Source organism: Aotus nancymaae, unplaced genomic scaffold (assembly GCF_030222135.1).
Source record: "Aotus nancymaae isolate 86718 unplaced genomic scaffold, 86718_ANA_hifiasm-v0.15.2.pri h1tg000106l, whole genome shotgun sequence".
NCBI classification, from domain to species: Eukaryota; Metazoa; Chordata; class Mammalia; order Primates; family Aotidae; genus Aotus; species Aotus nancymaae.
The window spans coordinates 3,277,739-3,292,189 of record NW_026988521.1 but is presented as its reverse complement, the minus strand read 5'-3'; positions in this window follow the sequence as shown (position 1 = coordinate 3,292,189).

Below are 14,451 nucleotides of genomic sequence, written 5' to 3'. Positions count from 1 at the left end.
CCCCCGCTTTCTTCATACTGCGTTCTGCGTTCACAACACTCCATTCTCCACACTTTAATCTCCAGTCTCCGTTCTTCTTTATTCATACTCTATTTTCCATACGCCATTCTCATGCAATCTTTTCTGATTCTCAGTAATTCATGCTTCATACCTTGTTCTTCATTCCTTATACTTCGTTCTCAATTCTCATTTCTCCGTATTCTATACGACATTCTCCACACTGCACATACTCCCATTTTGTTTCTTTACACTTCACTCTCCGTGAACTGTTCTTCATTTATTTATATTCCATTCGCCAGTCCTCTTTTTTCATACTACGTTCTTCATACTCCATGTTTTATTTTCCATATCCATTCTTTATTCTTTTTTCTCCATAAAGCATTCTCCAGACACACTTCTCTATTTTTCATTTTATGCCGTGTTTCCCATAGTCCACACTTTATACACTATTCTCGTTTCTCCCATAATCCATTCTTCATACACTGCTCTCCATTTTTCATATACCATTCTCCATACTCCATTTTTATACTTCGTACTCCAATCTCTATTCTCCTTTTCCCATTCTTCCTCATACACTTTTTCCATTTGTATTTTCCATTCTCCTTTCTTTATCTCCATACTCTATATAATAATACTCCATATTTCATTCTCCTTTCTTCATACTTCATTCTCAATACGCCATTCCTTTCTCCATTTTCTATTCTCAATACTTCATTCTGAAAACTTTATTCTCTATATTCCCTGCTCTGTTTTTCTTTCTCCACGCTCCATTCTTCACACTCCATTCTCCATTTTTCTTATATCCATGCTCTATTCTATTTCTTTTACATACTCCACTCTTTATACATCATTCTCATTGCCCATACTTGCATACTCCATTCTGTTTTCTCTTTAATTGATTTTATATACACCCATCTTTATTCTCATACTCCATCTTCTACTGTCTTCCTATTGCATTTGTTGTGCAGCAGTCTCCATTCTCCTCTCTCCATACTTCATTATCCATACACCATTTCTAGTCTACATTTTTCATTCTCTATATTCCATTTCTTTTTTTTTTTTTTTTTTTTTTTTTTTGAGATGGAGTTTTGCTCTTGTTACCCAGGGTGGAGTGCAATGGCGTGATCTCGGCTCACTGCAACCTCCGCCTCCTGGGTTCAGGCAATTCTGCTGCCTCAGCCTCCTGAGTAGCTGGGATTACAGGCACGCGCCACCATGCCCAGCTAGTTTTTTGTATTTTTTAGTAGAGACGGGGTTTCACCATGTTGACCGGGATGGTCTCGATCTCTTGACCTCGTGATCCACCCGCCTCGGCCTCCCACAGTGCTGGGATTACAGGCTTGAGCCACCGCGCCCAGCCCTCTATATTCCATTTCTATACATGATTCTCCACATTTCATTTTTCACACACCATTCTCATTCTCCTTTCTTCATGTTTCATACTACATACATTATACACCATTCTCTATTCTTTCTTTCTTTATTCTTCATTCTGCCTACAATGCTGTTTATCGCACTGAGCACTCTTCGTATTCTGTTCTCCATTCTTTCTCCATACCTTCTTCTTTATACACTGTTGTTTATTCTGCATTTTTCATTTCTCATCCTCCAAACTCCGTAATCATACTTCATACTCCATATGCCATTCTCCATTCTCCATACTCCATAATACACACTTCTTTCTCCTTTCTCCATACTTCAATCTCCTTACATTATTCAGCTTTTTAAATTGCACGTACTCCATTCTTCACTAATTTCTCTATACTTTGTTCTCTCTTCTTATTTTTTCATACTGTATTTTCTATACTTAATTCTCCTTTCTGCTTTCTCTGTGCTCTATTCTTTTACACACCATTTTCCATTTTTGTCTTTGCACTTGGGTCTACATACTCCATGTTTTGTTCTTTATTCTTCAGACTCCATGTCCTTTCTCCTCTCACTCTACACCCTTCTCCATGCACCACCCCGTTTTTTCTTCTCTCACCTCCTTTCAGCATATTTCATCCTCCACACTTCATTCATCTCTCTCCACACTCCATTCATCATACACTAACTCCATTCTCCATTCTTCATACTTCTTTCTCCGTTCTCCTTTTTTTCTCTTCTCCACATTCTGTTCTCCATTCTCCTTTCTTAATACTTTATTCTCCATATGCCATTGTTCATTCTCCATTTTCCATCCTCCATTCCCCTTTGTTCAGATGACATTATCCATATTCAATATTTTCTCTATTCTCCATGCTCCTTTTCCATACTCTATTTGCTACATTCCATTACTCTTTCTCCTCTCCTCACACTTGATTCTCTATACTTTATTCTCAATTCTCTATGCACCATTCTCCATATTCTTCTTCTTTCTTCATAGTATTTGTCTTTTCTTTTCTTTTTTTAAAACAGAGTCACACTGCGTAACTCAGGCTGGAGTGCAGTGGCATGATCTTGGCCCACTGCAACCTCTGCCTCTCAGGTTCAAGAGAGTCTACTGTCTCAGCCTTCTGAGTAGCTGGACTTACAGGCATGTGCCACCACTCCCGGCTTATTTTTTTATTTTTAGTGGAGACGGGGTTTTGCCATGTTGGCCAGGCTGATCTCGAACTCCTGGCCTCAAGTTATGTGCCCACCTCGGCCTCTTAAAGTGCTGGGATTACAGGCGTGAGCTGCCATGCCCAGCCTCCACGGTCATTTTGCATGCTCCACTCTCCTTTCTCCTCTCATTATGCGTCATTTTTCCTACTACTTTCTCCATACTCTATTCTCTATACAGGATTCTCAATTCTCCATTTTCCATTTTCTATACTTCATACTTTGTTCTCTGTCTGCCATGGTCTATTACTCTCCATTTTCATTCCTCACACTCCAGTCTCCAAAGTTTATTCTCTATATTTTGTTTTCTGTTCTCCTTTTCCCTTGCTCCATTCTCCACACTTCACGCTTTTTTCTCTCTATTCCATTCTCCATACACCATTCCCATTCTTCAATTATCCAGTTTTCAATCTCCATGCTGTTTCCCACTCTCTATACCCATAGTTCAATCTTCATTCTTCTTTCTCCACAATCTGTTTGCAATACACCATTTTTCATTCTCCATTTGTTACTTATTTATTCATTTAACTGAGACAGGATCTCGCTCAGTCACCCAGACTGGAGTGCAGTGGTACAATCTCGGCTCACTGCAACTTTCACCTCCTGAGCTCAGGTGATCTTCCTACCTCAGTCTCCTGAGTAGCTGGGACTACAGGCGTGTGCCACCATGCCCAGCTAATTTTTGTATTTTTTGTAGAGACAAGGTTTTGCCATATTGCCCACACTGGTCTCAAACTCTAGGGCTCAAGGGATTTATCTGCCTTGGCCTCCCAAACTGCTGGGATTACAGGCATCAGCCACCACGCCCAACCTCTCCATTCTTTCTACTTTCTACTCCATGCTTGTCTTCTCTATATTTTATTCCCCATAGACCTTCCCCCATTCTCCATTTCCCTTTCTTCATTCTCCATGCATTGCATGCCATTCTCCATTCTCTCTTCCTCATGCTCCACACTTTATTCTCCGCTTTTTTCTCCATATTTCCCTATCATACCCCAGTCTCTACTCTCCATCCTCCATCCTCCATTCTCTCTTCACCATGCTCCATGGACCATTCTCCATTCTCTGTTCCTCACACAGCATTCTGCAGTCTCCATTTCAAATTCTCCATATTCCACCCTCTATTCTTCATTCTCTTCTCTCAATACTTTCCCCTCCACACATCATTCTCTGTTCTGTATTTTCCATTCTTCTTGTTTCCGCACTCCACACGCCTTTCTTCTTTCTTCACACCCCAATCTCTTTGTACCCTTATCCATTTTTCTTACCCATCCTCCATTCTCCAAACTGGTTGCTTTATACTCCATTCTCTCTTGTCTTTTTTCCATACTTCATTTTCCATAGTCCATTCTCCTTTCTTCATGCTTCATTATTTACACCCCAGCCTCCATTTTTCAGTCTTCATACTCCATTCTTTACACTGCGTGCTCCATGCTTGGTTCTTAGCTCTTCATACTCATTCTCCGTGCTCCATTTCCTTTTCTGCTCTCAGATACACCACTTTCCCTACACCATTCTCCATTTTTATAGTCTGTGCTCCATTTTCTTTCTCCTTTCTCCATACTTTTTTCTCCATTCTCCTTTCTTTGTTTTCCATTCTTTACATTCCATCCTTTTTTTTTTTTTTTTTTTTTTTTTTGAAATGGAGTCTTACTCTGTCACCCAGAGAGTGCAGTGGTGCGATATCGGCTCATTGCAACCGCCATCTCCCAGACTCCAGTGATTTTCCTGCCTCTGACTCCCAAGTAGCTGCGATTACTGGCATGCACCACACGCCCAGCTAATTTTTGTGTTTTTTAGTAGAGATGGGGTTTCACCATGTTGGCCAGGCTGGTCCTGAACTCCTGACCTCAAGTGATCTGCCTGTGTCAGCCTCCAAAAGTGCTGGGATTACAAGCATGAGCCAGTACGCCTGGCCTATATTCCATTATTTTATTCTCAACACTCCATTCTTCATTATTTATACTGCATTCTCCACTCAACACTCTCCATTCTTTATTTTCTTGGTTCCATTCTCCATACCCTGCAAGCCATGTAGAATTTCCCATTCTTCACTATACATACTTTATTCTCCATACACTATTCTTTTTCTCCATTCTCTGTACTGTATTTATTCTCCTTTCTCTATACTCTATTCTCTGCACACCAGTCTCCATTTTCCATATTTCATATTTCTTTCTCCATAAGCCATTGTGCATACAGCATGCTCCATACTCCAGACTCACTTCTTCATTCTCCATACTTGATACGTTACACTTTCCCATTCTCATTCTCCTTTCTACATGCTCCATTCTCCACGTCATTTTCCTTCGTTCATTCTCTACATGCCATTCTCCATTCTCTTTTCTTCGTACTTCATTCTTCATTCTCCATACACCATTCTTCATTCTCCACATTCCATTCTTCACTCTCGTTTCTCCATACTCTATTCTCCATATTTTATGCCCCATTCTTCATTCTCAATTCTTTATACACCATGCTCTGTTCTCCTTTTTCTATTCTCCATTCCCCATACTCCATACTTATTTAATACTTCACTCTCATTCTCCTTTCTCATACCTCATTCTCTATACACCATTCTCCATATTCCACACTTTATTCTCTTTTCTTCGCATTTCATTCTCCCTTTTCTATACTCCATTCTCCATGCTCCGTTCTTTATGTTCCCTTCTCCATATGCAATTCTCCAGTGTTCTTTTGCACACTTTATTCTGTACACACAATAGTTTATTCTTCATTCTCTGTACTATATTCCTGAGTCTCCATCCTCCATACTCCATACTCCATTTTTCTTTCTTCTCACTCCATTCTGCATAAACCATATTCAGCTTTTCACTCTCCATACTTCGTACTCCTGACCCCAATCTCCTCTCTCAATTCCCCCGCTACATAATCGATGCATTATTTTCATTCTGCGTTCTCCACACTCCTTTCTCCATCATCAGTTCTCCGCATTTGATACTTCATTCTTTTTTCCACACTTCATTCTCCCTACATCGTCACCCACTCTCCATTTTCCTTGCTCCTTCCTCATCCTCCGTCTGCCATTTTCCATTTCACATACTCTATTCTTCTTCATTCTCCACTCGCACACTTTATATTCCAAGCTGATTTCTTCATTTTCAGTTCTCCGTAAACTATTCTGTATTTTTCATCTTCCTTTCTCCATTCCTCCTTCTTCACACACAGTCCTTTATTTTATATACACCTTTCTTTATTCTCCTTTCATACACCGTTCTCCATTTCCCGTTTTTGATTCTCTATACTCTGTCCTTTATTCTTTTTCTCCATGCTTCATTTTCCATACACGATTCTCCACTCTCCATTCTCTGTACTCCTTTCTGTGTTATCATTTCTTCATGCTCCTCCTCGTACCGTATTCTCCAGATTCCGTTCCCCATTTTTTATTCTCCACACTCTGTGCTCTATTCTTTATTCATACTTCATTTTTCATGCACGATTCTTCGTTCTCCATTTTCTGCTCTTCGTATCCTTTCTCTATACCCCATTCTCTATTCTCATTCTTCATTCTTTCTCTTTTCAACACACTCCATTCTGTGTACTTCATTCTCCATACACCATTCCCCGCCCTCCATTTTCCGTACCACGTGCTTTATACTCCATCCTCATAGGCTGCTCTTCATTCTTTATCTTCTAATCTCCCTTCTTCATTCCTCGTACACCACTGTTCATTCTCCATTTTGGATCCTCCATACTCTGTACTCCATTCTCCTTTCTTCGTACTCCGCTTTACATACACCGTTCTTCATTCTCCGTTTCTGTTCTGCAGACTCCCGTCCCCATTCTTAATTCTTCATACATGATTTCACAGTTCATTCTCGATCCTCCATTCTCCACTCACCTCTCTTCAAACGCCATTCTCCATTTCGCATTTGCCATGTTCTGTTCTTCAGACACCTTTCCGTTATAGTTTTTTAAATTCTCCATGCTCTATGCTCCGTTCTCCTTTCTTCATAGTCCATTTTACAGATGGCATTCTCGATTCTTCATCCCCCCTTTTCCACACTACGTTCTTTATACTCATATTCCATAGCCCATTCTCCATTTCTCTCCATACTCCATTTTTTCCTTCAGCTTTTCTTTTAAGTTCTAGGGCCCATGTGCAGGATGTGCAGGCTTGTTACATAGGTAAGCACATACCATGGTGGTTTGCTGCGCAGATCAACCCATCACCTAAGTGTTAAGCCCAGCACCCATTATCTATTCTTTCTCATGCTCTCCCTTCCCTGCCCCCGACAAGCCCCAGTGCGTGTGTTCCCCCCACCCCATGTGTCCATGTGTTCTCATCATCCGGCTCCCACTTACAAGTGAGAACATGTGGTGTTTGGTTTTCCATTCCTGCATTAGTTTGCTGAGGATAACGGCTTTCAGCTCCATCCATGTGTCTGCAAATCACATGATTTCACTTTTTTATGGCTGCATAGTATTCCATGGTGTATATGTACCACATTATCTTTATCCAGCCTACCACTGTGGGCATTGGATTGATTCCATTGCTTTGCTATTGTGAGCAATGCTGTAATGAACATACACGTGCTTGTATTTTTATGATAGAATGATTTATATTTCTTTGGGCATATACCCAGTAATGGGGTTGCTGGGTCAAATGGTTTTTCTGCGTCTAGATCTTTGAGGAATCTCCATACTGTCTTCCACAATGGTTGAACTAATTTACATTCCCACCAACAGTGTAAAAGTGTTACTCTTCCTCTGCAACCTCGCCAGTATCTGTTGTTTCTTGACTTTTTAATAACTGCCATTCTTACTGGCATGCTCCATACTCCGTTCTTTCTGCACCATTCACCATCCTCCGTAGGCTATTCTTCACTTTTCTGTCTCCATGTTCCATTCTCCATACATCACTGCCTGTGCTCCATTCTCCTTGCTTCATACTCTACTCTCATGTATCGTTCTTCATTCTCCATTTTCTATTTTTCATGCGTCATTCTCCATACTCCATTTTCCTTTTGCCATTCTTCATTCTTCATACTGCTTTCTCCATACTCCATTCACTGTACTCCATTGCTCACTCTTCTCTCAAACTCCATTCTCTATACTCTATTCTTAATTCTCCTTTCTTCCTACTTTATTCTCCATTGCACGTTCTCCCTTCTCCATTTGTTATACTCCACTTTCCATTCTCCTTTATCCATACATCACACTTTTCCATACATTCATACATCTCCATTTTCCAATCTCCATAATTGATTCCTTTTTCTCTGTATTCCATTCTCCGTGTTCCATTCTTTGTACTCCGTGCTGTATTATCCCTTCTTTCCTCATCCTCCATCCTCCATGCACTGTTTGCTTTCTCCACACTGCATATTCCATTCTCTTTCTCCAAACTCCATCCTCCATGCACCATTTTGCACTCTCCATTCTGTATGCTTCACACTCATAGTGTCCTCCATACTCCTTTGTTCATATACCATTCTCCCTTCCCCCTTTTCCAATTCTGCCCTTTGTTCTCCAAACTCTATACTCGATTTTCTTTCTTCACACTTTATTCTTCACACGCCAATTTCCATTCTATATTTTCCATTCTCCATACACCATTCTCACTCTTCCACAGCGTATGCTTCATTATCTTTTTCAATATTTCATTCTCCATACATGATTCTCCATTCTCCATTTTGCATTCTCCACACGCCGTTCTCCCCAGTTTATAATCCACTCTCTATTCTTTTCTCCATGCTTCATTCTCCACATCTCTTTCTCCATTTTCCATTTTCCATGCTCCGTTCTCCTTTCTTCATTTTCCATTCTCCATACTCCATTATATGTTGTCCATTTTTCATTCTTCATTCTTTATTCTCTGTAGTCCGAAGTCCATAAATCATCCTTCCTTTCTCCATACTCCATACGCCATATACCTGCCGTTCTCTATTCACCATACTGCATACTCCATACACTGTCTTCCCTTCTCTTTTCTCCTTACACCACACTCTACACTTTATACTCCATTTTTACACACCATATCCCATACTTCCTACCCCATTGTCCTCAATTTATTCTCTGTGGACTCTTATCTATCTACTTCACTCCATTCTCCATTCTTATTCTTTATTTTTTGTACGTCATTGTGCATGCATTTCTCATACTGCATGCGCCATTCTTCATAGTCTGTATTCTATTCTACACATTCCATTCTTTATATTTCATACTCCACATTCACTGTTCATACTCCACTCTCCATTCCCCATACACCATTTTCCTGCTCCAATTGCTGTCAATTCTTTATTACTCACCTTCCATTTTCCATTCTTTATACTCCATACACCATTTTCCGTACTCTATAACCCACTTCACACTCTGTGCTCCATTCTGCATTTCTCATACTCCACATTCATAGTTATGGGTTATGGGTCATACTCCACATTCATAGTCATGGATTACAGATTATATTCCATATTCGTAGTCATGGATTATGGATTATACTCCACATTCGTAGTCATGGGTTATGGATTCTATTCCACATTCGTAGTCATGGATTATGGATTATACTCCGCATTCATAGTCATGGATTATGGATCATGCTCCACATTCGTAGTCATGGATTATCAATCATACTCCACATTCGTAGTCATGGGTTATGGATTCTCCTCCACATTCGTAGTCGTGGGTTATGGATCATACTCAACATTTGTAGTTGTGGATTATGGATCATATTCCACATTCATAGTCATGGATTACGGATTCTACTCCACATTCGTAGTCGTGGATTATGGATTCTATTCCACATTAGTAGTCGTGGATTATGGAATCTACTCCACATTCGTAGTCGTGGATTATGGATCATACTCCACATTTGTAGTCATGGATTATGGATTCTACTCCACATTCGTAGTCATGGATTATGGATTCTACTCCACATTCATAGTCGTGGATTATGGATTCTCCTCCACATTCGTAGTCGTGGGTTATGGATTATATTCCACATTAGTAGTCGTGGATTATGGATCATACTCAACATTTGTAGTTGTGGATTATGGATTATACTCCACATTCGTAGTCGTGGGTTATGGATCATACTCCACATTCGTAGTTATGGGTTATGGATTCTATTCCACATTCGTAGTTGTGGATTATGGATTCTATTCCACATTCATCGTTATGGGTTATGGAATCTACTCCACATTCTTAGTCGTGGATTATGGATTATACTCCACATTCGTAGACATGGATTATGGATCATGCTCCACATTCATAGTCATGGGTTATAGATCATACTCCACATTCGTAATCATGGGTTATGGATTCTACTCCACATTCATAGTCATGGGTTATGGATTATACTCCACATTCGTAGTCGTGGGTTATGGATTCTACTCCACATTCGTAGTCGTGGGTTATGGATTACTGCTCTCACTGTGTGCAGATTCACTGCTACCTGCCTTACCTTAGTTTCTGGAAACACCTATCACATGCCGGGCCTTGCATCAGGCCTTCCTCTTGGGCATATATTGCTTCAGTTTCTGTGTGCACACATGCAGTACACGCTTTGCACAATATTTATCACACTTAGTGCTCCATTCTCCATATGCTATGCTCTATACTTCATTCTCCATAGTCAATCTCAACACTCTGTACTTTTTCTCTATTCTCCATCCTCCAAATTTCATACACCAACCACTGTCCATATTCCACTCTCCATTCTCCATTTTCCATATTCTACTCCATTCTCAACTTTCCATGCTCCAGGTATCATCCTCCATATTCTAGACCCTATTACATTCTTTATTCTTCATATTCTGTTCCTCATTCTTCAGTTTCCATGCTCCACATTTTTTTCTCCATACTTCATACTTTATATTTTATTCTCAATGTGCTATAGTCCAAACTATATTCCATTCTCCATACCCCTCCATATTCTGTATTCTTCATATTTCAACTCCTTTCTCCCTAGTCTATACTCCATGCCACATTCTTCATTGTCCCCTCTCCATACCTCATTATCTATTCTCTGTATTCTCTCTATATATCTTATATCCCATTCTCTTTTCTCATGCTGCTTTCTCTATTCTCCATCCTCCATACTCTGTACTTTTTCATTCATATTCTGTACACATGCTCCTCAACTTACAATGGGGTTACATCTTCACCTCCATGTTAAGTTGAAAATAACACAAGTCATAAATGCATTTAATACACCTAATCTACCATACAGCATAGCTCAGCCCAGCCTACCTTAAACATGCTTAGAACGCATACATTAACCTGGCTGACTGAGTTCTGTGACTCTCTATGGCTGCCCAGCATGACAATCCAGTGTTATAGCCCAGGAAAAATCAAAATTCAAAATTTTAAGTATGGTTTCTACTGAAAGCCCATCGTTTTCACACCATTGTAAAATTGAAAAACAGGAAATAAAATCGTAAGTCAGAAATCAACCGTACTCCATTCTTTATTCTGTATACTCCATGATCCATTGGAATATGACACAGGGTTGCTACAAACCTCTCCATATTCTATACCTCATTCTCCACTCAATATAAGCATTTTCCATATACAGGAATGCCTCAAAGGTTCAGTTCCAGACTACAACAATAAAGCAAATACTGAAATAAAACAAGTTTTCCAGTGCATATATGCTTATATTATACTATAGTTTATTAAGTATACAATATAATTATGTCTAAAAACAGTACATATATCTTAATTTAAACAAACTTTATTGCTAAAAAATGCTAATGATCATCTGAGCCTTCAAGGAGTCGTGATCTTTTTGCTGGTGGAGAGTCTTGCCTAGTTATTGATGGCTGCTGACTGATCGGGGTGGTGGTTGCTGGAGGAAGGGGTGGCTGTGGCAATTTTTAAAAATAAGACAACATTGAAGTTTGTCACATTAGTTGGCTATTTCTTTTATGGAAGATTTCTCTATAGTATGTGATGCTGTTTGATAGTATTTAAATCCTGTAGAATTTCTTTTAAAATTGGAATCCAGCCTCTCAAACCCTTCCACTGCTTTATCAACTAAGTTTACGTTATATTCTGTGAACTTTGTTGTCATTTCAGCAATATTTACTGCATTTTCTTCTTTACCAGGAGTAGATTCAGACTTAAGAAACTACATTCTTTGCTCATTCCTAAGAAGCAACTCCTTACCTGATGACATTTTATCACGAGACTGCAGCAATTTCATCACATCTTCAGGCCCCACTTCCAGTTTCCTTGCTATTTCTGTAACATGGGCAATTGCTTCATCCACTGAAGTCTTCAGCTCCTCAGTCATCCATGAGAGTTGGAATTGGCTTCTTCCAGTCTCCTGCTAATGTTGAAACTTTTCCCTCCTCCATGAATCACGAAATGTCCTTGATGGCATCTAGAATGGTGAATCCTTTTAAGAGGCCTCTCAATTTACTTTGCTTAGATTCAGATCCACTTGAGGAGTCTCTATCTATGGAACCTATAGCCTTACAAAGTGTATTTCTTACATCATATGACTTGAAAGTCAAAATGACTCTTTGATCCATAGACTGCAGAATGGATGCTGTGTTAGCAGGCATGAAAACATCATTTGTCTCCTGGCACGTCTCCATCAGAGCTCTTGAGTGACCAGGTGCATTCTTAATGTGCAGCAACATTTTGAAAGGAATTTTTTTCTGAGCAGTAGTTCTCAAAAGTGGACCTCAAATATTGAGCAAACCATGCTGTAAACAGATGTGCTGTGATCCGTGCTTTGTTGTTCCACTGACAGAGCACGGCAGAGTAGATTTAGGATACAAAATCAATGTGCAAAAATCACAAGCATTTCTACACACCAATAACAGACTTAAAGAGAGCCAAATCAAGAACGAACTGCCATTCACAATTGCTACAAAGAGAATAAAATACTTGGGAATACAACTAACAAGGAATGTAAAGGACCTCTTCAAGGAGAACTACAAACCACTGTTCAACAAAATAAGAGAGGACACAAACAGATGGAGAAACATTCCATGTTCATGGTTAGGAAGAATCAATATCGTGAAAAAGGCCATACTGCCCAAAGTAATTTACAGATTCAACACTATACCCATCAAGCTACCAATGACCTTCTTCACAGAACTGGAAAAAACTACCTTAAACTTCATATGGAACCAAAAGAGAGCCCGCATAGCCAAGTCAATTCTAAGCAAAAAGAACAAAGTGGGAGGCATCACACTACCAGATTTCAAACTATACTACAAGGCTACAGTAATCAAAACAGCATGGTACTGGTACCAAAACAGAGATATAGACCAATGGAACAGAACAGAGGCCTCAGAAGCAACACAACACATCTACAACCATCTGATCTTTGACAAACCTGACAAAAACAAGCAATGGGGAAAGGATTCCCTGTTTAATAAATGATGTTGGGAAAACTGGCTAGCTATGTGTAGCATAAAAATTCTTAAGGGCCCTAGAGATTTTGGAATTGTGAATGTTGGCTTCAACTGAAAGTCACCGGCTGCATTAGCCATAACAAAACAGTCAGCCTGTTATATTGTGTGCTCTGCCTCCATGTCCCATCTCCTTTCTTTATACTCCATTTCCCATTCTCTTGGTTTCACACTCAATGTTCCACACTCCATTCTCCATCCTGTATAGCCAGTGGTCCGTTCTCCATGTTCTCTTCCCCATTCTTCGTGGCCCACTGTCTGTTCATCTTCCTCCATTGTCCATGTCCCGTAGTTCCCCATGCTTCACACCATGCACTCCACATGCCATTCTTTCTGTTCCACGCTTCACACACCATTATGTCCACCCACACCCCTCCTTCCTGGAGGCTCTTCTCTCTTTCCTTTTGTCTCTGACTTCCAGCAGTCCCTCTCCACCATCCTGTTCCATTAGGGATCTGGCCTTTCAGTTGTCCTGGTGTAGGTCACGGCCTGCCCCATGTCCACCAACACATACCCTGCCCACAGTCCTCTGTGCCTATCCCGTGAAATTGCTCCTTTCCCTCAGGGTTGGGCATAAGCTCCTCACGCTCCTTCAGAGATCACCCATCCATTGGAGAGCAGGTTTCTGCCCCAGGTCGGATATCATGGCAGGAGGAATGTTCCCACAGGCACCTCTTCTGGGTTGACCTGACTCTACCTCAGACTCTCCTTCTAGGAGACCTCAAAGTGAACAGCCTGAACCCTCCCCTGAGGAAGACATGGTAATAGCTGCTGGTGAGTTTAGAGTCTTCCTTCACTCACCAAATCCCAAAAGAATACAAAGGAGGAGAGGGAGGGAGCCACGCAGACATCTGGGGAAAGGTCTTTCCTGATCCTTCCAGTGTCTCGATGAACGGTATTCCCTCCAACTGAAAACCAGCAAACACACGGGCCACCCAGATGATTCCTCTACACTTGTGTCTCCACTCTACCCCAGCCTGTCCTCTCCTTAACACACCCCAACTTCAGCAGTGACCCCCCCAGGGTGCTCCACTCAAGGTCCCAACTCAGGATCCCCTTGCCTGAATCACCATTCACATCCGGCACCTCCCTGGGTCACTTGCTCTCCCTGAGACTCCCTTGCCGCCGGGACTCTTTCCCTGGATAGCTGCACAGCTTTATTGGATACAATGAGTTCTAAATTTCTCTTCAAAGAATCAGTATGTCATTATTCGATTATTCGTCCTTCATTTTAAAGTTTAACTTCCTTGTAGTTCTGGTAAACAACCTTCTCTACCGGTTCTAATCAGTAGTTCATATCTGTCCCCCTGGTCCCCAGCTCTGTCCTGACTCATCCCTGTCACCTGCTCCAGTCACCTGCTCCAGTCACCTGCTCCAGTGACCCACACCTTGCCCCAGGCCGCAGGAGCCTCTCGGGTGTATCCCACATCTGGATATCTTCGTCCGTGCGTCTTTGCTCAGCACCCTCATCTTCCTCTCTTTT